This window comes from Cherax quadricarinatus, chromosome 24, assembly GCF_038502225.1.
Source record: "Cherax quadricarinatus isolate ZL_2023a chromosome 24, ASM3850222v1, whole genome shotgun sequence".
Taxonomy (NCBI): Eukaryota; Metazoa; Arthropoda; class Malacostraca; order Decapoda; family Parastacidae; genus Cherax; species Cherax quadricarinatus.
The window spans coordinates 16,552,653-16,576,358 of NC_091315.1; positions in this window are offsets into that span (position 1 = coordinate 16,552,653).

Below are 23,706 nucleotides of genomic sequence, written 5' to 3' on the forward strand. Positions count from 1 at the left end.
GAGGGCAGGTTGTGGGTTTGTGAGGGAACTGGCACCCACCAAGAATAAGGCATATAAAGGAAGGGGTGGGTGGGTTGAGGCGATCCTATGCCTTGGTGGGTGAAGTCACCGGGTTCAATGTGGTGAATCTGCATGTGTGTTGGCAGGGAAGCTCGTGGTGGAGTGTGGTCGTATTATGCTGGAGTTTGATTGTCATGTGGGGGTGTTGTGGCTGTGTTGTGTGTGGATGTTGTTTGACTGTGTTTTTGGGGAGTGCGAGGTGTTGTGTAATTGTATTGTGTTTCTGTGTAATGAGAACAGGATAGGTTGAAATTTGTATGGAGATGGGGTGGGTAGGATGACGTGAGTAGGATGAGGTGGTTCAGCTAAGGTGAGTTGTGAACGGGCTCTCGGGTAAGGATAAATGGGGAAGTGGCGATAAGCGAAGAATAGCGCAGGTGAGGAGTGTCTTCGGCCGTGGAAGCAGAGCTATGGCTTAACCCAGCAGCTGAGAGCTTGACGGTGAGGATGAGTGTAGCAGCAGTTTGGCAGGAACAGTCTGGGAACAATCCGGAAACAGTCTAGAATCAGTTTGGCTGGGAAGAGAGCACGATTTTGTTCACTGTTGGTTAGAATAATCAATTCTTAATCCTATTTTGGTAGGAACGTGAGGTTGGCATAGTTGTCGGAGTTATGAATGAATTGTTTCACTAAATTTTACTTGTCGTGGTATGAAGTTGTCAAAGGCAACAGAGACATTTGACAGCTCCATTGCAGAGTCCGGGGATAAAGTTCTTAGGCGAACAAGGTGTTCATGTCCGTTGGTGCAATAAATACTCGTAGATTTTTTCCAGGTGAGGCCAGGGATGTGGACGTCGACTCCAGTTCTCCGTAAGAGGTAGAGGAGACTTGATCTTCAGGTGGAGTTGGAGTGAGTGTGGAGGTGGTGACAGGCGGAGTGGCTGGTGCAACTGGTGATTTAGGAGTGGCTTGTGCGGCTCTGTTTTTATCGCCAGGGAAATGATGGTTGTCCTCGTGCTGGGGGATGCGATGACTGCCCTTGTGCTGGGGGAAGCGATGACTATCCTCGTGCTGGGGGAAGTGATGACTGTCCTCATACTGGGGGAAGCTGTGGTTGTCTTGGTGAAGATTTTCAGTGTTTCAGTTGATGGTGTAGTGCCAGGAAAACTGAAGCTAGGCAGGTACTTGAGAAGAAAAAATCATTCTTCGTGGCGTTGAAGGTTCTAGAGAAGGTGGCGCTCTTCATGTGGCCCTGCATCATGCAGTACGTGATCTTGGTGGGAGCGCAGTCTTGGAATGTTGGAATAGTATTGACAGAGGCAAATTGTAGAGACAAATTGTTTTGTTTCTAGAAGAATCTTCTTGATGTCGTCTTGAAGCTGGGTGACAGCAACATACGTTGGTTCCTTAGCAGAGTTTAGCTTCTTTTGGTGGCTGAGTGTTTTTACTGCTGGTGACGATTTCCTTCCTATTTGGGCACTTGGCTGCAAGAGTGTAGTGGTTACTCTTGCAGTTGAGACATTTCGACAGAGAGGTTGAGATGCAGTCTTTGTGTCCTTCGCTGCAGCAGTTATTGCAATATTTCTTCTTCAATGAGCAGACTTTATACGAGGTATGTGTAGGAGTAACAGTTCCAGTATGAGGTAATTTAATGGTGTCTCTCTGGCTTTGTTTCTTGGATTCACGTGGTAATAAGAGATTCGTAGTCAATCGTTAAGTGACTGTGATGCCATGTCGATTGCGGCTCAATCATTTACATCTTCAGCGAGAGGTTTCGGGTCGGCAGTTGATTCACAAACACAAATTTCATGGTCCTTAGAGCTGGAGATGGAATTGCCTCAAAATTACAGTCCTTGAGTATATTCGCAGCGAAGGTATTAGGGATCTTGTCTGTTTCGGCCTCAATTGAAGTAGACTGCATTGAAAGAGCCCTTGGAGTTGAAGAGGTTGAAGAACTCTAGTGGTCATGAGCATTACCAGTGTTTTATTATCGTGTCCAAGAAAGTCCTACGAAGTGGGTGAATGCACACACGGTGCACTAGCATCTGGGAAAAATAATATTGTGTGTATACAAGTCGGAAGATGGGGGGATGGTGCTCATAAGTCTTTTGTGTGTGCGAGGCAGTGCTGAATGTGCTGGCAGTGCTGCATGTTAGAGACAGTGCTGCATTTGCGAGGTAGTATTTTGTTTGGGAAGCAGTGTTGTGTGAGGAAGCAGTGGTTTATTAGCGAGGCAATGTTGTGTGTGCGAGGCAGTGCTGTGTGTGCCAGGCAATGTTCTGTAGCATGTGTAGTGTGTGAAATACAAGAAGATTAAGAGAAGAAAATTAGAGCTAAGACCAAGACTAAGCAATAATATCCACAACTTGATTTCTCCTCGACAACCCAGAAAACCGGTCGTTTATATACACCATCTTCCTCTTCAGGTCTGAAGGCCAGCGCAGTGCAGAGGTAGGCAGGGGAGGAGAAAAGTGATAGGAGTCGAAGAGGACTGCTCTGAGGTTATCAGCTGGGCACACACGTGTTATGAGGGATTTAGAGTCGACTTGTATACCAATTTCACGAGCTGGGAGGAGAGGGACGCTAGTGCTTCCCGCTGGTGCCTCACTATACTGCCTCTCCTTTTGCTGCAGGGCGGTAGCTATCCGTGAAAGGACGCCAGTGTTGCAATCCTGTCTCACTCTACAGTGCCTCTCGTTCAGTTATAGAGGATATTTCCCTACTCTCATGCAGATGTCCGCAGCGATTGAGTCCATTTCTCTTTCAATTTGTGAGTGTCGATTGCTTTTACCTCTAGCTTACGCACACGTCACAATCCTCAAGTTTTTGTTATTCTAGTTTTTTATTTCATTTTGTTCTGCACTTGCCCTTCTCATCGGAGTATGTAAAGTTGTCGTACTCCATCCACTTAAACTTACGGTGTTCATAAAGACTACCTGGGAAACAGAAGGATTAATCTTTCAAACTACTTGGGGACATAGAAGAATTAACCTTACAGCTTACATGGGGACATACATGAACTGATCCATCGGCCTACCTGGTGATATAGAGGGAAGTGGTGTGAGGGTCGCACGCCTGGTTATGTGCACCACTGGTCTGTCGTTGGAGCTGGGATGTTGGTGGCTGTGTCTACGGCTGTTGTTGTAGTAGGAGTCATGACCCCGGCTGTTGTTGTAGCTGGGGTGTTGGCCACTGTGTCCTCCGCTGTTGTTGTAGTAGGAGTCATAACCCCGGCTGCTGCTGTGGGAACAGTGCTCCGAGAAGCCACCTTCGTTGTCCTGACACACCTGCAGTAGCCATATGTGCAAACATATATTTATGTAAACAAGACACATCAAACAATGCATGGGCATCAAGGTGAGTACAAATAGGAAGCGAGTCTGTCTCGCTGTCACCAGACGGAGGATCTAACTTCCACCACGTCTTGCGTTAAATGACCCACATGGGTCTAGCCCTTTTCATGAATTAATAATTAATATGAGGTGTATGACAGCTTACTGAGAAAACATTTCGTCCTCAGAGGAAAACGTTCCTGGATGACGAAAGTTCTCTCAGCTTTATCAGTCTGTTCTGCTATTGAAAACTCGAGATCAGGAATATTATGTTTACGTGTGCCAAGGTTACGACTCAGTGTTCGGTATAGTGGATGTTTTACAGAATGAATTTCGAATACTAAACCTTACTTTACAAGTCATGCCCTTCTTATCGACGACCTTGCAGGGGTTGTTATGGTCTCGGTCGTAGCTGGAAGATTCCGGGTCGTGGGGCGTTGGGCGGGGGGCAGAATGCCGATCCGTCCGAAGTGGGTCCAGGTGACCTGCCTCGTACTGGGGGAAGTAGCTGTTGTCTTTGTTCTGGGGAGAGTAATGACCAGTGTCATACTGGGGAGAGTAACGACCCTCTTTATACGGAGGGTAGTGACGACCACTTTGATATGTCAGAGAGTAGTAATCTTCTTTATTCATGGGCGAGTGTCTGTCTCTATATCCAGGAGTATTTCTGCTGTCATCATATCCAGGAGTATTTCTGCTGTCTTCATATCCAGGCGAGTGTCTGCTGTCTTCATAACCAGGCGAGTGTCTGCTGTCTTCATATCCAGGCGAGTGTCTGCTGTCTTCATATCCAGGCGAGTGTCTGCTGTCTCCATATCCAGGAGAGTGTCTGCTGTCTTTATATCCAGGAGTATTTCTGCTGTCTTCATATCCAGGAGAATGTCTGCTGTCTCCATATCCAGGCGAATATCTGCTGTCATCATAACCAGGTGAATGTCTGCTGTCTTCATATCCAGGAGTATGTCTGTTGTCTTCATACTGGGAAGAACCGTGACTGAATTCATGCTCAGGGAAGCGAACTCTGTTGTTATCGCCAGGGAAATGATGACTGTCCTCGTACTGGGGGAAGCGATGACTGTCCTCGTGCTGGGGGAAGCGATGACTGTCCCCGTGCTGTGGGAAGCGATGACTGTCCCCGTGCTGGGGGAAGCGATGGCTGTCCCCGTGCTGGGGGAAGCGATGACTGTCCCCGTGCTGGGGGAAGCGATGGCTGTCCCCGTGCTGGGGGAAGCGATGACTGTCCCCGTGCTGGGGGAAGCTGTGGTTGTCTTCGTACTGAGACAAACGATGACTCTCAGGGTGAAAATAATCTTTACTAGGTTTTTGAACACTTTGTCTCCGCGGGGGCGTCAGTGTCCTGGTAAGCGAGTGAGTAACTGGGCGAGGCTGGTGTGTTGATCCGGGACCAGCTGATGCATCTGAAGCGCCACCTGGGAGGCCGCTGAACTGCAGGAATGAAAAGCTACTGTAGGATAATGGAATGGAACGTGGGGAATTTTGCTCGGCCAAATCTACCCCCAACGCAGATTTGGTGTGTTGCGGCGCTGACGGTGCACGGAAGCCGAGTTCCAAGGAATATGAGCTGAGATTTCTTCCTCCCTGCCCGTCGCTGATGCTTTGGCCACCAGGAAGATTGTGTGGTCGCTCCAGCTGTTCCTGTTGAGCCAGGGAACTGGAGGACAAACCCGACCTTGACTTACGGCCATCATCCTCTGTCTTTTAGAGAAAGAAAACGGAATTTCAGTAACATTATGAGAATATCAGTGCTAAATACTCAGTGTGAATATTTCTGCAGGAATGAAATGTGGGACTTCTGCAACGGTGATCTAAAAAGGGTAAGCTATCGTAAGTGGAGAAACACATACGAGTTTAGGGCTTTTCATATAATAATAGTAATAATAATAATAATAATAATAATAATAATAATAATAATAATAATAATAATAATAATAATAATAAATGCGCAGATAATTAGCATTATATTTACCGAGATGCTATAATTTACATAAAGAAAATTCGTTAGTCTAGGAATCACCCAATACTGATCCTCAACCTTGAAACTACAGCAAGAGAAACGTCACAATGAATGTTATGTGAAGTCTAAAGTATCCCAAGGTATAGAGTCACTACGACCGAGTTGGACTGCACAAAGTCTAGTGTCGAGTGAGTAACCCAGACAGAGGAGACGCAGAGGAATGCAATGTATTCCAGGGAAAGTTCAACCCATAGGTCACTCGACGTAAAGAGTTAGGTAAGGTTTGTCAGGAAAGAGGACAAGTGTTTCCGGACGCGGGTCTAAATTATATGATGACCCGCCACTGGAACTTTTGGTCAACTGACCGAGGCTTTCCGCTGGCTTACCGGACCACCTCTTTAAAAATTAGAGGTAGAATTATAAGGATTGATGGAAGCTGGACTCTAGCCTGGAATCGTGGCCCGTCAGGCTGTTGGTGGTTGCATTAAGAAATTGGAGGAGTGGGTCCTGTGGAGCAGAACTCTCTCGAGTTGTAAAAGTGAATCAACCTGTCTGAATAACTCTCTATTTACATTTCTCTAAGTACATGTGTTGCACGTATTTTGGCACCGTTTGTCTGGGTAGTTTTAGCAAGTCAGTTATAACATTCCAATACTAAACCATGACTCATTATATCTGCTTCCAAACCGAATTTTGTGGAATTATAAGCTTGGTGTGGCAGCAGTATGGTGTGTACACATGTGTGGGAGTCAGCAAAAACCTACAATTGCTCGCAACAAGTAACACTGGTCAACAGTTTTTGAAAAGTTGTTTGCTTCTTAAATGAGATTAGTTAATTCTTATGCATTTTCATGTCCTGAATCCAAATATCACCTTGAAAAATGCTTATTGGCTATAGGTTTAAAGATACGAGACATATAATATTTTATTATTTTATTTTAACGTACAATATGTGTCAGTATGTTTTAAACTCTAATCCGTCCAGCAATAGTCTGCAAACATTCTTGTGCCCCATTTGCCCTGGTAACATTTTTCCATGGTTGAAATATCTTGGTGAAACCTTTCACCATGTTCGTCACTAACTGCCTCACAGTTCACTGAAAAAAAAGTCTCAATGTGAGTCCAAAAAGTGGATTTTAAGTGACATGTTACATCCCATGTTCTTGTAAGCCTTGATGACGTTGTCCACCAATTCTTCATAGTTGCCTTCCCTTCTGTTTCCAAACATAACTGTCTTTAACTACAATGTCAGATCTTTAAGCAAACATTACGATGACCTCACAGCATTACTAAATTTCCTGCATGCCAGTATGTCCATCATTACTCTCACCGAAACCTGGCTAAAGCCTGATACTACAGATGTCTATGCCATTTCTGGTTACACAGCCATACACAACTGTAGGGCAGACCAACAAAGGGGTGGCACTGCTATATACTACTCAGACCAACTAGAATGTATCAATAATACTTGCACAAGGGATGAACATGGAAATATATAATACTTAAATTCAAATCCAAATACCTACAAAAACATCTCACAGTGATAAACATCTAAAGAGTACCACAGTCAAACATTAGCCATTTTAGTGAAAACCTAGGAAGTATGATAACTGATGCACACGTGAATAAAGATCACTTACTACTCTCAGGAGACTTCAATATAAATTTCCTGCAAGACCAGGACCCACATGTAACAGAATTGACCAACACTATGAGCAACTGCTTGTTGCTACCAACAGTAACAAAACCTACAAGAATTACAGAGACTAGTGTTTAACTACTAGACCACATCTGGACCAACACCATATCCCTTTAAAATCAGGCATAATCACAGATAATACCACAGACCACTACCCTACCTTTCTCATAACCATTCTAGGTAAATTACCCCAAGACACTACTATAATTACTTTCATATTTCATAATGAGGCAGCCATTAATAACTTCACAACAGCAATGACAAACATCGACTGGTAAACTGAGCTAGAAATCTATACAGATACTGACGAATGTATTAATAATTTTCTAGAAAAGATCCAATACCTCTATAAGAAGCACTGTCCTAAAAAAAACTAAACAGATCACAGCTAAGAGACCGAACAGTCTTTGGCTAACACTCAGCATCCTCAAATCCATAATACTTCACCTATATGAAAAAATTACAGATTGGGTCACATAACCAAAGACCAAACAAAACGTTACTCATCAGTCCTAACCAGCCTGATAAGAAGGGCAAAAAAATTGTATTATGAGAACAGATTATCCAACTTAAAAGGTGATATAAAAAAGACCTTGAAAACCCTATCTGAAATTCTACGAACAAAAAAGATATCAGGAAACAGAACAAACTAACAAAACCAGATGAACCCCAACTCTCACCTACTGAAACAGCAAACAGACTCAATGTTTTCTTCTCCACCATAGGAATAAACCTTGTGGGTAAAATCCCAAGCTCAAATACCCCACCTAATGACTACCTCACTGGCACCTACCCGAACACACTGTTCCTAGCACCGACCAACACTGGCACCTACCCGAACACACTATTCCTAGCTCCGACCAACACTGGCACCTACCCGAACACACTATTCCTAGCACCGACCAACACTGGCACCTACCCGAACACACTATTCCTAGCTCCGACCAACCCAAGAGAAGTCTCTCTTATTATCAACACACTAACGAACAAGACAGGAGATTTAAATATTATATACAAAAAAGCTTTACAGGTACTGTCACCAATCATTGCAACACTCTTTAACAAATCCATCGAATACTCTACCTTCCCCACAGTTCTCAAAATAGCGAGGGTCACCCCGATATATAAAGGAGGAGACCAAACAGACTTGAATAACTATAGGCCAATATCCAACTTACACCCTCTCTCTAAAATCTTTGAAAAACTAATTCATAAGCGAATCTATTTCTACCTCATCTACCACAACATACTCAGCCCCTGTCAATTTGGGTTCAGGCCTAATAAAAATACACATGCTAGAACAAATATACACTGCACTCGAGAAAAAAGAAGTCCCTTTGGGAATCTTCATTGATTTACGTAAAGCTTTAGATCCAGTTGACCATGATTTGCTGCACATAAAATTATCACATTATGGTATAAGAGGGCACTCCCTCAACTACCTAAAGTCATACCTTAGCAACAGAAGCCAATATGTGTACACAAATGGAGTAAACTCTTCCGCACAGCCAATTCAGTTGGTGTCCCACAGGGAAGTGTCCTTGGCCCTTTTTTTCTCATTTACATAAATGACCTACCAAATGCTTCGCAACTACTCAAACCCACACTATTTGCAGACGACACTACATACGTCTTCTCTCACCCGAGCCCAGTCATACTAGCCAATACTGTAAATACCGAATTACAGAAAATATCTACCTGGATGATGATTAACAAGCTTACTCTCAATATTGACAAAACCTACTACATTCATTTTGGGAACAGAACTACAGATGCTTCTCTTAGCATACTCATAAATGGATCACCTGTCACAAAGCTCACAGAGGGAAAATTTTTAGGAATCCACCTAGATAATAGACTCAGATTTCAAACACATGTACAACAAATTTCCAAGAAAATCTCCAAGACCGTAGGCATACTATCGAAGATACGGTACTATGTTCCACAGTCAGCCCTCCTGGCCCTATATCACTCACTTATTTACCCCTATCTCACCTATGGAATTTGTGCATGGCACTCAACAACAATAAACCATCTCAGACCATTAATTACCCAACAAAAGGCTGCAGTCGGAATGATAATAAATTCCCACTCCAGGCAGCATACTCCACCAATATTAAAAACTCTAAACTTACTTACCGTACGAAACATCCATACTTATTATTGTACCTACTTCATACATAGAACACTAAACTCCGATATAAACCCTCCCCTCAAACCTCTCCTTACCAACCTCAACAGAACACATGACCATAACACAAGACACAGATCACTCTGATGTTCCCTGTGTACATCTCATACTAGGTAAAAACTCAATGCACATAAAAGGCTCAAAAATTTGGAATTAATTACCTGTGAATACCAAAGAAACACTGTTTATTAATTCAAGACTCTTTCTTAAAAACCACTTACTCACCCAAAACTAAATACACACAAATCGCTTTCTACTGCCTCAAAATATCATTACACACTGTGTTACTCCCCTGGCCTCAGAACTCCATAATTAAATGCTCAAAGATCAATAAATATTGAGTAAGTGTAACTCATAACTGTTTTTAATTTCATTACCTAATAGAATAATCCATTCTCTTGAATGCACAGTAACTCCTCTAATGACCACATGACCTGTCTCTGCACTACAAATCATTGATTTTACTCGATTTGATCTGATTATATTATACATTGTTATGCTACATATTTGTACAACTTTAATACTTCTTACTTGAAATACTCATTTGTACTTCATGTTGTAATTTGTTTACTGTAATTTTTACCACTGAATATATCATTGCTTAGTTAATCTCACGTTAATTTTAAGCCTGTCCATAATGCTCTGCATACAAGGGGCTTTTGACATGTACACCCAATCACTATATTTCTTTGTACAACTATGTATCATGTTCAAATAAAAAATAAATAAATATAATTAATATAATATGCCACACACGCACATCAATAGCTTATTCAGTGAATATTTATCATAAGTTTAAAAAAGTGTTTGGCTAAGAAAATCGCCGACCTTTCACCTCAAAATATTAACCTGCACATCACAAAAACCTTCTATGACTGCTGGAACAATAATGAAGGTCAGTGAGACTGTGAGTGTGGTAAGAAACACACTGCCACAAGCCTGTTGGAACCTGTTGTGACACGTAGGTGTATATTGAAAAAAATAGAGCCAACAAACAATTTTAACCATGATATTCATTACCAGTGACCTAAAATTAGTTGGAAATTGCTACTCTGGTCTCGGAAGCATTTTGGTTGTTGACCAGTGAGATGTGCTGCGTCCTGATTTGCATGCTTCCACTCTAATTGTCGCTCGATCAACCCACATACCTGTATCCTTACATTAAAGGTGTACAATGCTGACAAGTTGGTAAATAAGGTACATAGTCAACACCTGGGTAGCTTTACTGAAGACACTTTACCCCAACGAGATGCTTTCCCGGGACAATACAGAAATGTATAAAAGGCATTCAGCATGAAGTTATAAATAAAGACAATAGAACAGGTCAGCAAACAAAGGGGGACAGCAGAGGGCAGCAAGGGACTAGCTCCCTTAAGGTTTACTATACTAATAGCAGGAGTGTTAGAAATAAGATAGATGAGCTAAGATTAATTGCAAGTGCAGGAAACATAGATATTATTGCTATAACAGAGACCTGGCTCAATCTGAAAGATAGAGAGATGCCCTCTGAATGTCACATACAAGGCTATAAATTATTCCACACTGACAGGGTCAACAGGAAAGGTGGTGGAGTAGCGATGTATGTCAGAGACAATTTAAATTGTTGTGTTAGACAAGATATTAAATTAGAAGCGTCAGCCACTGAATCTGTTTGGTTACAGCTTCTCGAGGGCCGAGAAAAACTAATTTTGGGTGTGATTTACAGGGCCCCAAATCTTGATAGGGAGTGCAGTAAACTTCTATGGGACGAAATTCGTAAGGCATCTACATACGAAAATGTTGTGCTAATGGGAGATTTCAACTATAGACAGATTGACTGGAGCAATTTGACAGGAAATTTAGAGTCGGGTGACTTTCTTGATACGATCCAGGATTGTTTTTTAAAACAGTTTGTGACAGAGCCAACTAGGGGAAATAACCTCCTTGACTTGGTTCTTGCCAGTAGGGAAACACTAATTAATAATCTTGAGGTTAATGATGAGCTTGGGGAGAGTGATCACAAATCACTCAGTTTTAACATATCATGGAATTCCCCTAATAATGGCAATCAAGTCTCCGTCCCTGACTTTCGCTTGGCTGATTTCATAGGACTGAAAAATTACTTAGGTGGGCTGAACTGGAATGACCTGACTAGGGGTCAGGTAGGTGGTGATGGTTGCCGATATGATGCTTTCCAGGGCATAGTTCTAGCTGCTCAGTCAAATTATGTTCCAAATAGGGAAATCAGATCAAACAAAAATGATCCTAAATGGATGAACAATAGATTAAAATATCTGATTGGTCAAAAGAGAGGCATATATAGGCAAATCAAAAGAGGAGAGGGGCAATTAAGAAATCGATATATTCAGTTAAAGAGAGAAATAAAAAAGGGAATTAGAAAAGCAAATAGAGATTATGAGGTTAAAGTTGCAAGAGAATCGAAGACTAACCCAAAAGGATTCTTTCAGGTATACAGAAGTAAGATCAGGGACAAGATAGGCCCACTCAAAAGTTCCTCGGGTCAGCTCACTGACAGTGATAAGGAAATGTGTAGAATTTTTAACACATACTTCCTCTCAGTTTTTACACAGGAGGATACCAGCGATATTCCAGTAATGATAAATTATGTAGAACAGGACGATTATAAACTGTGCACTATTAGGGTCACAAGTGACATGGTCCTTAGGCAAATAGATAAATTAAAACCTAACAAATCCCCAGGCCCTGATGAACTGTATGCAAGGGTTCTAAAGGAATGTAAAGAGGAGCTTAGCACACCTTTGGCTAATCTTTTCAACATATCACTACAAACTGGCATGGTGCCAGATAAGTGGAAAATGGCAAATGTGATACCTATTTTCAAAACAGGTGACAGGTCCTTAGCTTCGAACTATAGACCAATAAGCCTAACCTCCATAGTGGGAAAATTTATGGAATCAATAATTGCCGAGGCAGTTCGTAGCCACCTTGAAAAGCATAAATTAATCAACGAATCTCAGCATGGTTTTACAAAGGGGCGTTCCTGCCTTACGAATTTAGTAACTTTTTTCACTAAGGTATTTGAGGAGGTAGATCATGGTAATGAATATGATATTGTGTATATGGACTTCAGTAAGGCTTTTGACAGGGTCCCACATCAGAGACTATTGAGGAAAATTAAAGCACATGGAATAGGAGGAGAAATTTTTTCCTGGATAGAGGCATGGTTGACAAATAGGCAGCAGAGAGTTTGCATAAATGGGGAGAAATCAGAGTGGGGAAGCGTCACGAGCGGTGTTCCACAGGGGTCAGTGTTGGGCCCCCTGCTGTTCACAATCTACATAAACGACATAGATGAGGGCATAAAGAGCGACATCGGCAAGTTTGCCGATGACACCAAAATAGGCCGTCGAATTCATTCTGACGAGGACATTCGAGCACTCCAGGAAGATTTGAATAGACTGATGCAGTGGTCGGAGAAGTGGCAGATGCAGTTTAATATAGACAAATGCAAAGTTCTAAATGTTGGACAGGACAATAACCATGCCACATATAAACTAAATAATGTAGATCTTAATATTACGGATTGCGAAAAAGATTTAGGAGTTCTGGTTAGCAGTAATCTGAAACCAAGACAACAGTGCATAAGTGTTCGCAATAAAGCTAATAGAATCCTTGGCTTCATATCAAGAAGCATAAATAATAGGAGTCCTCAGGTTGTTCTTCAACTCTATACATCCTTGGTTAGGCCTCATTTAGATTATGCTGCACAGTTTTGGTCACCGTATTACAGAATGGATATAAATTCTCTGGAAAATGTACAAAGGAGGATGACAAAGATGATCCCATGTATCAGAAACCTTCCCTATGAGGATAGACTAAGGGCCCTGAAACTGCACTCTCTAGAAAGACGTAGAATTAGGGGGGATATGATTGAGGTTTATAAGTGGAAGACAGGAATAAATAAAGGGGATGTAAATAGTGTGCTGAAAATATCTAGCCTAGACAGGACTCGCAGCAATGGTTTTAAGTTGGAAAAATTCAGATTCAGGAGGGATATAGGAAAGTACTGGTTTGGTAATAGAGTTGTGGATGAGTGGAACAAACTCCCAAGTACCGTTATAGAGGCCAGAACGTTGTGTAGCTTTAAAAATAGGTTGGATAAATACATGAGTAGATGTGGGTGGGTGTGAGTTGGACCTGATAGCTTGTGCTAACAGGTCGGTTGCCGTGTTCCTCCCTTAAGTCAATGTGACCTGACCTGACTAGGTTGGGTGCGTTGGCTTGAGCCGGTAGGGACTTGGACCTGCCTCGCATGGGCCAGTAGGCCTTCTGCAGTGTTCCTTCGTTCTTATGTTCTTATGTTCTTAAGTTGTCAGCAAAGGCATCCGGCATGGCTTAGTGGGAAGGTCCCTGGCACCCCTGTGCCCTTCCCTCCCACACTTGTCCATTCCACCGGATTGTTGCTTCGAAGCTGTTAATTTCGTAGTATCTAGTACATGTGCAGCCAGTGAAGGCTGCTTCACGTTATCCCGGCAGCTGCAGCTTCGCTCAGCGGAGAAATGTTGAAGCTGAAGAGGGAGAACCAGCGCGAGTAGATGTGGAGGCGGACAAGACCTGGAGCCATATGTTACTTCGGGGTTTGGACCCAGAATATTGGGAATATAAACACATAATCAGTATAATGTGATCCTTTATTGACAACGTTTCGCCCACGCACTGGGCTTTATGAAGTCACAAACAGATCTGTTTGTGACTTGATAAAGCCCACTGCGTGGGCGAAACTGTCAATAAAGGCTCACATTATACTGCTTATGTGTTTATATTTCCACTGTGTCGGTATTTTATACCATTTATTTCTACCCTGTTTATTGTTTAGATAATACTTCCAAAGCAGTGTGACGAACACAAGTGGAAAGGTTGCGAATGTTTCTTAACACCTGCTGCACTTGTTCACCTAGCAGTAAGTAGGTACCTGGGTGTTAGTCGTCTGGTGTTAGTCGCCAGGTGGATTAGAGACTGATCAACCAGGCTGCTACTACTGGCCGCACGAAGTCCAGTGTATGAACCACAGCCCTGCTGATCGGGTACTGACTTTAGGTATCTGTTAAGCTCCCTCTTGAAGGCAGCCAGGGATCTATTAATTCCCCTTATGCTTGGTGGGAAGCTGTTAACAGTCTTGGGCCCCGGATATTTATTGTGTTTTCTCTTGGTGTGCTCATGGCGCCCCTACTTTTCAATGGGAGTTTGTTGTCCAGTCTTTTGTTTTTCTATGGAGTGATTTCTGAGTGCAGATTTGGAAAAAGTCCCTCTAGGACTTTTCAGGTGTAGATTATGATGCAAGTATTTCTCTCACCTGCTCTCCACTGAGTACATAAGAACATAAAACTATAAGAAAGAAGAAACACTTCAGCAGGCCTACTGGCCCATGCGAGACAGGTCCAAGTCTCCTACCGGCTTAAGCCTATGCCCTAACCTAGTTAGGTCAGGTCACATTCACTTAAGGAGGGAGCACCGCATCTGCCCTAGTAGCACAAGCTAGCCAGGTCCAACTCACACCCACCCGCACCCACTCATGTATTTATCTAACCTATTTTTAAAACTACACAACGTTTTAGCCTCTATAACTGTACTGGGGAGTTTGTTCCACTCATCCACAACTCTATTACCAAACCAGTGCTTTCCTATATCCTTCCTGAATACGAATTTTTCCGACTTGAAACCATTACTGCGAGTCCTGTCTTGGCTAGATATTTTTAGCACTCTGTTTACATCCCCTTTGAAGTCAAGTGACTTCAAACGTTCCCAATAATTAAGGTGTCTACATCACAATTACCAGACGGAGGACTAAGCCTTCACCACTCTTTGTGCTGAATGACCTACACAGATTTAGAGCTTTGTATATCAATATAATAATAGTCACAGTAGGTAGCAAGTGGAGCGCCGAGCCTCTGGTGCTGTCAGTCAACATCGCTGTGTTTTAATGAATATTAAAACATGGAAAAGTCTATTTAACTAAGGTTCTGAAAGGTTGAGACACATCATTTTGTGTGACAAACTTTGTTTAATATTTATTAAATCATTTACGAACAAGGATATTTGATGCAAAGTTAATTAAGTAAAGTCTAATTATTCTCCTGAGAAGCATTGAAAATAACATTTTTAATTTCCTTAATACTTTTTTAATTAAGATTCTATGTTTGCAGTTCACTTTCTCCTTGTAATAGCTTTTAATTTTTAAGTACTTAAGGTTTCGTGAGATTTTTTTAAGTGTTTGTTTCTGTTATGTTGGAATTAAAAATTTATTTAAAAATTCTAATTGCCTTAATGTGATTTTTCACTAACCTCGAAAATATTTTAAATGACTGAGTTATTTGCAAGATGACCACAAGTTAAACAAGAAGATTCTCTTGTAATAAAACACAGACTTATGATCCCGTGATTGGGGGAATCCTTATAACTTGTGTGTTGCTTCCTGGGATCTGTCTCTTCGTCCTCAACGACAAGACTGGTGCGTCGTTGGCTGCTTTCCAAAGGGCAAGTCGTCTCCCTCAGCACTCCTGTTGCCTGATAAATTAGACACATGTGCAACACTTGGGTATCTTTAATGAGGAAATGTTTCGCCACACAGTGGCTTCATCAGTCCATACAAAGGAGAATGATGAAGAACAGGAGGAGTTTGAGGTAATCAGTCCCTCAGCTTTGAGTCGATGTAATCAGTCCATCAAGATTGATGGACTGATTACTTATTCCAAACCTCCCCTCAAGGGAGGTTCCTTGGTGTTGGTGAGGGGCTCTTGATTTAGGGAATTGAATCTGTGCTCCAGTTCCCCGAATTAAGCCTGAATGCCTTCCACATCCCCCCCAGGCGCTGTATAATCCTCCGGGTTTAGCGCTTCCCCCTTGATTATAATAATAATAATTATTCCAAACGTGATGCTGCTAACCTCTTATTCCAACTTACTCAGGCCCATTTTGTCAACCTTGTTAGGACTAACTCTGGCCTTAAAATTATTCTTGTGTGATAAATGGTTTTGAAAACCGATAAGTTAAAGATTGAGACACTTATGCAACTTCTGGGAATTTTTAATGAAGAAACGTTTCGCCACACAGTGGCTTCATCAGCCCTTCATCTGCCTCCTACAAAATCTATTGCTCCATGGACATTAGAGCTAAGCTTTCTGAGATTGGCTTTGCGATCAGCTGGACTCCTGAATATAGAGCCAGGAGCACAGTTGTCGCAATGCACGTCGACAACTCTATTCTGGCCGCCTACGACACCGAGTGCAATGACCTAGAACTCGACCTTGCTCACAAAAATAATGTCACCGTTGAAGATATCTACAGACCGCCCTCCTTACACATCCTTAAACTTCGCTGTTCTACGTCCGAGGAAGCTTCATATCTCCTCCAGCATGGCATTCGTGCCAAGATCTAAATTATTCCTGCTACCTCTCTCTTCATACCTACTCTATAATCTCTAAAGTGCTACAAATTTGGTCGTGATAAATCTTCCTGCTCAAAACACCAAATTTGCTCTAAATGCTCTTCCTCTGAGCATTACTAGATTAACTGCTCTCGCCCACTAAAATGTCCAAATTGCCAACAACCTTACCCTGCCACTTCCTATCAATGCCCTAAACGCTCTGAGAAACCAGTTATTTCTCCTAACCTTTCTCTTCTCATCCTCAACTATTTCTCACCTCTGCCAGCTTCCCAACTCTACCCACTACATCCTCCTCTCCTTCCACCACTCCTACCACATCCTCCACATATGCAAATACCGCCAGAGGACTCGCTACATCCTTGCCTTCTATTACAATTCCTAGCCAAACAAACAGTCAGATCTCTTTCATCGTCCACACTTCCGTTATCCTTGCCAAACACTTCGACATCAACTTCCCAAAACTTCTGAATGATCTTTTCTCTGCAAACGGCCTAAACCCTCTAAACTTCTCTCCTGACTTCACCTTACCTCACCCTACCTCCCCCACGTCAGGACAATGATCTATCTATCTCTACTAACATCCTTGAATAGCTCACATTACAAAGAACAAGGTAAGTCTTAGTCTCTCTTGTAGAACCTAGAAACTGTAGTTTTATGTAGACACCAGGTGACTGAGGTTGTCCTAAACATGGCAGTAAGGTGTGGGCTTTTGAGCCCAAAAAAGTGAGCATCACTTCATTCAGCATATTGTTTCCAGAGTGAGATGCTAAAAAATACACTCCTCTGGGGCAACTTCTTACTCATCACTCATACCTTAACAGCTACTGGGCTGTGGTCAGTGGTCACGTCAGGTCAACCTGTCCCTGAAGCATACTTCAGGGATATATTTAAATGACAATATTTAGTATAAAGTTGCTAGTAAAGGCAAAGAAATTGATCAACAAGCAGAGACAGCACAGGGCAGTGAGTGACTAGCTCCCTTAAGGTTTACTATACTAACAGTAGGAATCTAAGAAATAAGATAGATGAGCTAAGATTACTTGCAAGTGTAGGTAATATAGATATTATTGCTATAACAGAGACCTGGTTCAACTTGAAAGATAGAGAAATGCCTTCTGAATGCAACACACAGAGTTATAAACTATTCCACACTGATAGGGTCAACAGAAAGGGTGGTAGAGTGGTGATGTTTGTCAGCGATAATTTAAATTGTTGTCTTAGACAAGGTATAAGATAAGAAGCATCGGACATGAAATCCGTTTGGCTACAGTTTCTCGAGGGTCGTGAAAAAATAATTTTGGGTGTGATTTATAGGCTCCCAGTCCTTGATAGGGAATACAGGAAGCTGCTATGGGACGAAATTCATAAGCCATCTAGATATGAAAATGTTGTGTTAATGGGGGATTTTAACTTTAAACAAATTGATTGGAACAATATGACAGGAAATCTTGAGTCAAGTGACTTTCTAGATACGGTTCAGGATTGCTTTTATAATGGTTTGTGACAGAACCAGCTAGAGGAAACAACCTGCTTGACTTGGTTCTTGCCGACAAAGAATTGCTAATTAATAATCTTGAGGTTAATAATGAGCTTGGAGAAAGCAATCACAAATCACTTAGTTTCAATATATCATGGAACTACCCAAATAACCGCAATCAAGTCTCTGTCCCAGACTTCTGCTTGGCCAATTTCATGAGACTGAGAAATTACCTGGCTGGCTCAATTGCAATGACCTGAGTATGGGTCACATTGGGTGATGGTTGCCTATATGACGTTTTTCAGAGCATAGTTTTAGCTGCCCAGACAACTTATGGTCCAAGCAGGTATATACACGCGTATCAAAAGAGGGAATGGGCAGTTAAGAAATCAATATATTCAATTAAAGAGGAATAAGAAAAGCAAAAAGGGATTATGAGGCTAAAGCCACAAGGGATTCGAAGACTAACCCTAAAGGGTTCTTTCAGGTATACAGAAGTATGAACAGGGACATGATAGGCCCACTTAAGAGTAACTCAGGTCAGATCACTGACAGTGATAAGGAAATGTGTGAAATTTTTAACACTTACTTCCTCTCAGTTTTTACCCAGGAAGATACTAGCGAAATTCCAGAAATAATAAATTATGTAGAGCAGGACGATAATAAACTATGCACAATTGGGGTAACTAGTGACATGGTCCTCAGACAAATATAAAAATTAAAACCTAGCAAATCCCCAGCCCCTGCTGCAAGGGTTTTAAAGGAAAGTAAAGAGGAACTTAGCAAATCTTTGGAAAATCTTTTCAACATATCACTACAAACTGGCATAGTGCCAGACAAGTGGAAAATGGCAAAGGTATCACCTATTTACAAGGTAGGTGACAGGTCCTTAGCTTTAAACAATTGACCAATAAGCCTTACCTCCATAGTTCGAAAATTTATGGACTCAGTAATTGCGTAGGCAATTCGTAACCATCTTGATAGGCGTAAATTGATTGATGAATCTCAACACGGTTTTACAAATAGGCGTTCCTGTCTTACGAGTTTATTTGAGGATGTAGATCATGGTAATGAATATGATATTGTGTATATGGACTTCAGTAAGGCTTTCGACAGAGTTCCACATCAGAGGCTATTGAGGAAACTTAAAACACATGGAATAGGAGGAGAAATTTTTTCCTGGGTAGAGGCATGTTTGACAAATAGGCAACAGAGAGTTTGCATAAATGGGGAGAAATCAGAATGGAGGCACATCAAAAGTGGTGTTCCACAGGGGTCAGTGTTGGGCCCCTTGTTGTTCACAATTTACATAAACGACATAGATGAGGGAATAAATAGCGCCACAAGCAAATTTGCTGATGATACCAAAATAGGCCATCCAATTCATTCTAATGAGATCATTAGAGCACTCCAGGATGATTTGAATAGACTCATGCAGTGGTCGGAGAAGTGGCAGATGCAGTTTAATATAGACAAATGCAAAGTTATAAATATTGGACAGGAAAATAACCATGCTACACATAAACAAAATAATGTAAATCTTAATATTACTAGTTGCAAAAAGGATTTAGGAGTTCTGGTTAGCAGTAATCTGAAACTATGACAACAGTACGTCAGTGTTACCAATAGTCGCCTCTTATAACACGTATGGCTTAGGGAGGAAGAATTCTGTTTCACTTTCCAAAGGAAATAAGAAGAAATAAATAAGGACAAGAACTAGAAAGAAAATAGCAGAAAATCCAGAGGGGTGTGTATATATATGCTTGTACATGTATGTGTAGTGTGACCTAAGTGTAAGTAGAAGTAGCAAGATGTACCTGAAATCTTGCATGTTTATGAGACAGAAAAAAAACACCAGCAATCCTACCATCATGTAAAACAATTACAGGCTTTCGTTTTACACTCGCTTGACAGGACGGTAGTACCTCCCTGGGTGGTTGCTGTCTACCAACCTACTACATATATATATATATATATATATATATATATATATATATATATATATATATATATATATATATATATATATATATATATATATATATATATATATATATATATATATATATATATATATATATATATATATATATATGTCGTGCCGAATAGGCAGAACTTGCGATCTTGGCTTAAATAGCAACGCTCATCTTGCGAAAATTTGTGTATGCAATTATTTCGCCAAAATCATTCTGAAGGTAACGAAAAAAATATATTTCACTGTGTTTGTTTAGTATTAAATTATTGTAAACAAATCTAAAATATATTTAGTTGGGTTAGACTAAAATAAATTGCTCTTCTTATAATAAGGTTAGGTAAGTTTTCTAAGTTCCTTTTGGTGCAAAATTATAAATTTTTACATCAACATTAATGAAAAAAATATATCTTTAAACGTATAAGAGAAAATTTTAGAAAGGACTTAATTTTAAATGAGTTCTTGCTAATTGACCAGTTTTACATATTCGGCACGACATATATATATATATATATATATATATATATATATATATATATATATATATATATATATATATATATATATATATATATATATATATATATATATATATATATATATATATATATATATATATATATATATATATGTATATATATATATATATATATATATATATATATATATATATATATATATATATATATATATATATATATATATATATAATTTAAGGTTATAACTTTTTAATTTTTTTCCAAATAAAACATCTCCTGTGTCATAAATCGACGAACTTTTGTTTAAAAACAGTGAAAAAGTCCCTAATTCTTCTCAGTTTTCAAAAAGGTCACCCCTAATTAAAACTATGTATCACCATATATCTGCGTGACTACTACTAAGTAGCAACTCAGAAAAGTGCTAAGTGGCAACTAAAATTAATGAACAAATTAATCACCATATATTTACGTTACTAATCGCAAGTAGTAACTCATAAAATTACTAATTGGCAACTCTATGTACTGGTGTCTACTCTGTTGTTTTCTTTTTGTCATAGATGAATACACCTTATGGAATACAATAAAGATGATCATTGTTGATACAACAAACGTTAACTCAGGGAAAAAGAGTAGAGCTGCAACGAATGTTCTCAGAGAAGTGGGTTAGCAAAACACAATTTATTAGTTGTTAGCATCACGTTCTGGACAGGATTCTCCGTGTGGTAATGGATGAAAATCTTGGTGCTAAAACCAGTTCTCCAAACATCGAGTATCCATTTGTATCCCAACTGGTGAAGAATTATGAGAAACTAAAGGCACAGTTTGTTAATGGAACAGAAGAGATCCTCCATAAATCAGGATGGAGAGATGATATGAAGTTTTGAAGAAAAAGGTCACTTTCCTTTGATTAACTTTCAGAAAATTCCAAACATCAGCAATGCGAGCTGGAATTCAAGAGCCACTCTAGCTGTTCTTGCATTCATTCTTATACCTACAAGACGGAAGACTTTGATGTCCAGATTCATTTCATACACCTGGGCAGATGATTGGTTAACTGATCAGATGGACGATGAAAATGACATCAGAAATATTGAAACCTTACAAAGAAGCACCGAACTCATTGAAAAATCACTGGAAGTAGGAGCCGTCCTCACTCAGTATACCAAGAAGTAATCAGTGTGCTGAACGTGCAATCAACGTTATGCAGGAACTGTATGCTGCTGCAGAAACAAAAACAAACTGCAACTTTGGTTTATTATAAGCAGTAAGTAGTAATATATGTACAAACATGATAACAATGATGCTGTAAGTTGTTTTATTTGCTTTAAGTATTACATGCAACATGCATTCAAGCTACATGTTTTTGTTATTCGTTTTTTTTTCATTTAGGGGAGACATTTTCTAAAAGATATGTTGAAATGAAAGGTTATTTCCTTGATTAAGTTACAGGAATATTACGTTGTAAAAAAGTTATAACCCTAACATACATACATACATACATACATATATATATATATATATATATATATATATATATATATATATATATATATATATATATATATATATATATATATATATATATATATATATATATATATATATATATATGTCGTGCCGAATAGGCAGAACTTGCGATCTTGGCTTAAATAGCAACGCTCATCTTGCCATATAGGACAAGCGAAAATTTGTGTATGCAATAATTTCGCCAAAATCATTCTGAACCTAACGAAAAAAAAATATTTCACTGTGTTTGATTAGTATTAAATTATTGTAAACAAATCTAAAAAATCTAAAAAAAGAAAAACTTTCATCATTATTCACTCCATCACTTTCTTGCCAGAGGGGCGCTTTATACTACCGTTTATAAAACTGAAACATTAACACCCCTCCTTCAGAGTGCAGACACTGTACTTCCCATCTCCAGGACTCAAGTCCGGCCTGCCGGTTTCCCTGAATCCCTTCATAAATGTTACTTTGCTCGCACTCCAACAGTACGTCAAGTATTAAAAACCATTTGTCTCCATTCACTTCTATCAAATACGCTCACGCATGCTTGCTGGAAGTCCAAGCCCCTCGCACACGAAACCTCCTTTACTCCCTCCCTCCAACCTTTCCTAGGCCGACCTCTACCCTGCCTTCCCTCCACTATAGATTTATACACTCTCGAAGTCATTCTGTTTCGTTCCATTATCTCTACATGCTCTACATGTCCGAACCACCTCAACATCCCTTCTGCAGCCCTCTGGACAACAGTTTTGGCAATGCCGCACCTCCTCCTAACTTCCAAACTTAGAATTCTCTGCATTATATTCACACCACACATTGCCCACAGACATGACATCTCCACTACCTCCAGCCTTCTCACTGCAACATTCATCGCCCATGCTTCACACCCATATAAGAATATTGGTAAAACTATACTCTCATACATTCCTCTCTTTGCTTCCACGGACAAAATTCTTTGTCTCCACAGACTCCTAAGTGTACTGCTCACCCTTTTCCCCTCATCAGTTCTATGATTCACCTCATCTTTCACAGACCCATCTGCTGACACATCCACTCCCAAATATCTGAATACATTTACCTCCTCCATATTCTCTTTCATTACCTAATCTTTTTGTTATCCTCATAACCTTACTCTTTCCTATATTCACTTTTAATTTTCTTCTTTTACATACCCTACCAAATTCATCCACCAGCCTCTGCAACTTCTCTTCAGAATCTCCCAAAAGCACAGTGTCGTCAGGAAAAAGCAACTGTGACAACTCCCACTTTGTGTTTGATTCTTTATCTTTTAACTCCACACCTTTTGCCAAGACCCCCCGCATTCACTTCTCTTACAACCCCATCTATAAATATACTGAACAACCACGGTGACATCACACATCCTTGTCTAAGATCTACTTTTACTCGGAAATAATCTCCCTCTTTCCTACATACTCTAACCTGAGCCTCACTATCCTCGTAAAAACTCTTCACTGCTTTCAGTAACCTACCTAATATACCATACACCTGCAACATCTGCCACATTGCCCTCTATCCACCCTGTCATACGCCTTTTCCAAATCCATTAATGCCACAAAAACCTATTTAGCCTTATCTAAATACTGTTCACCTTTATGTTTCATTGTAAACACTTGGTCTACACACCCCCTACCTTTCCTAAAGCCTCC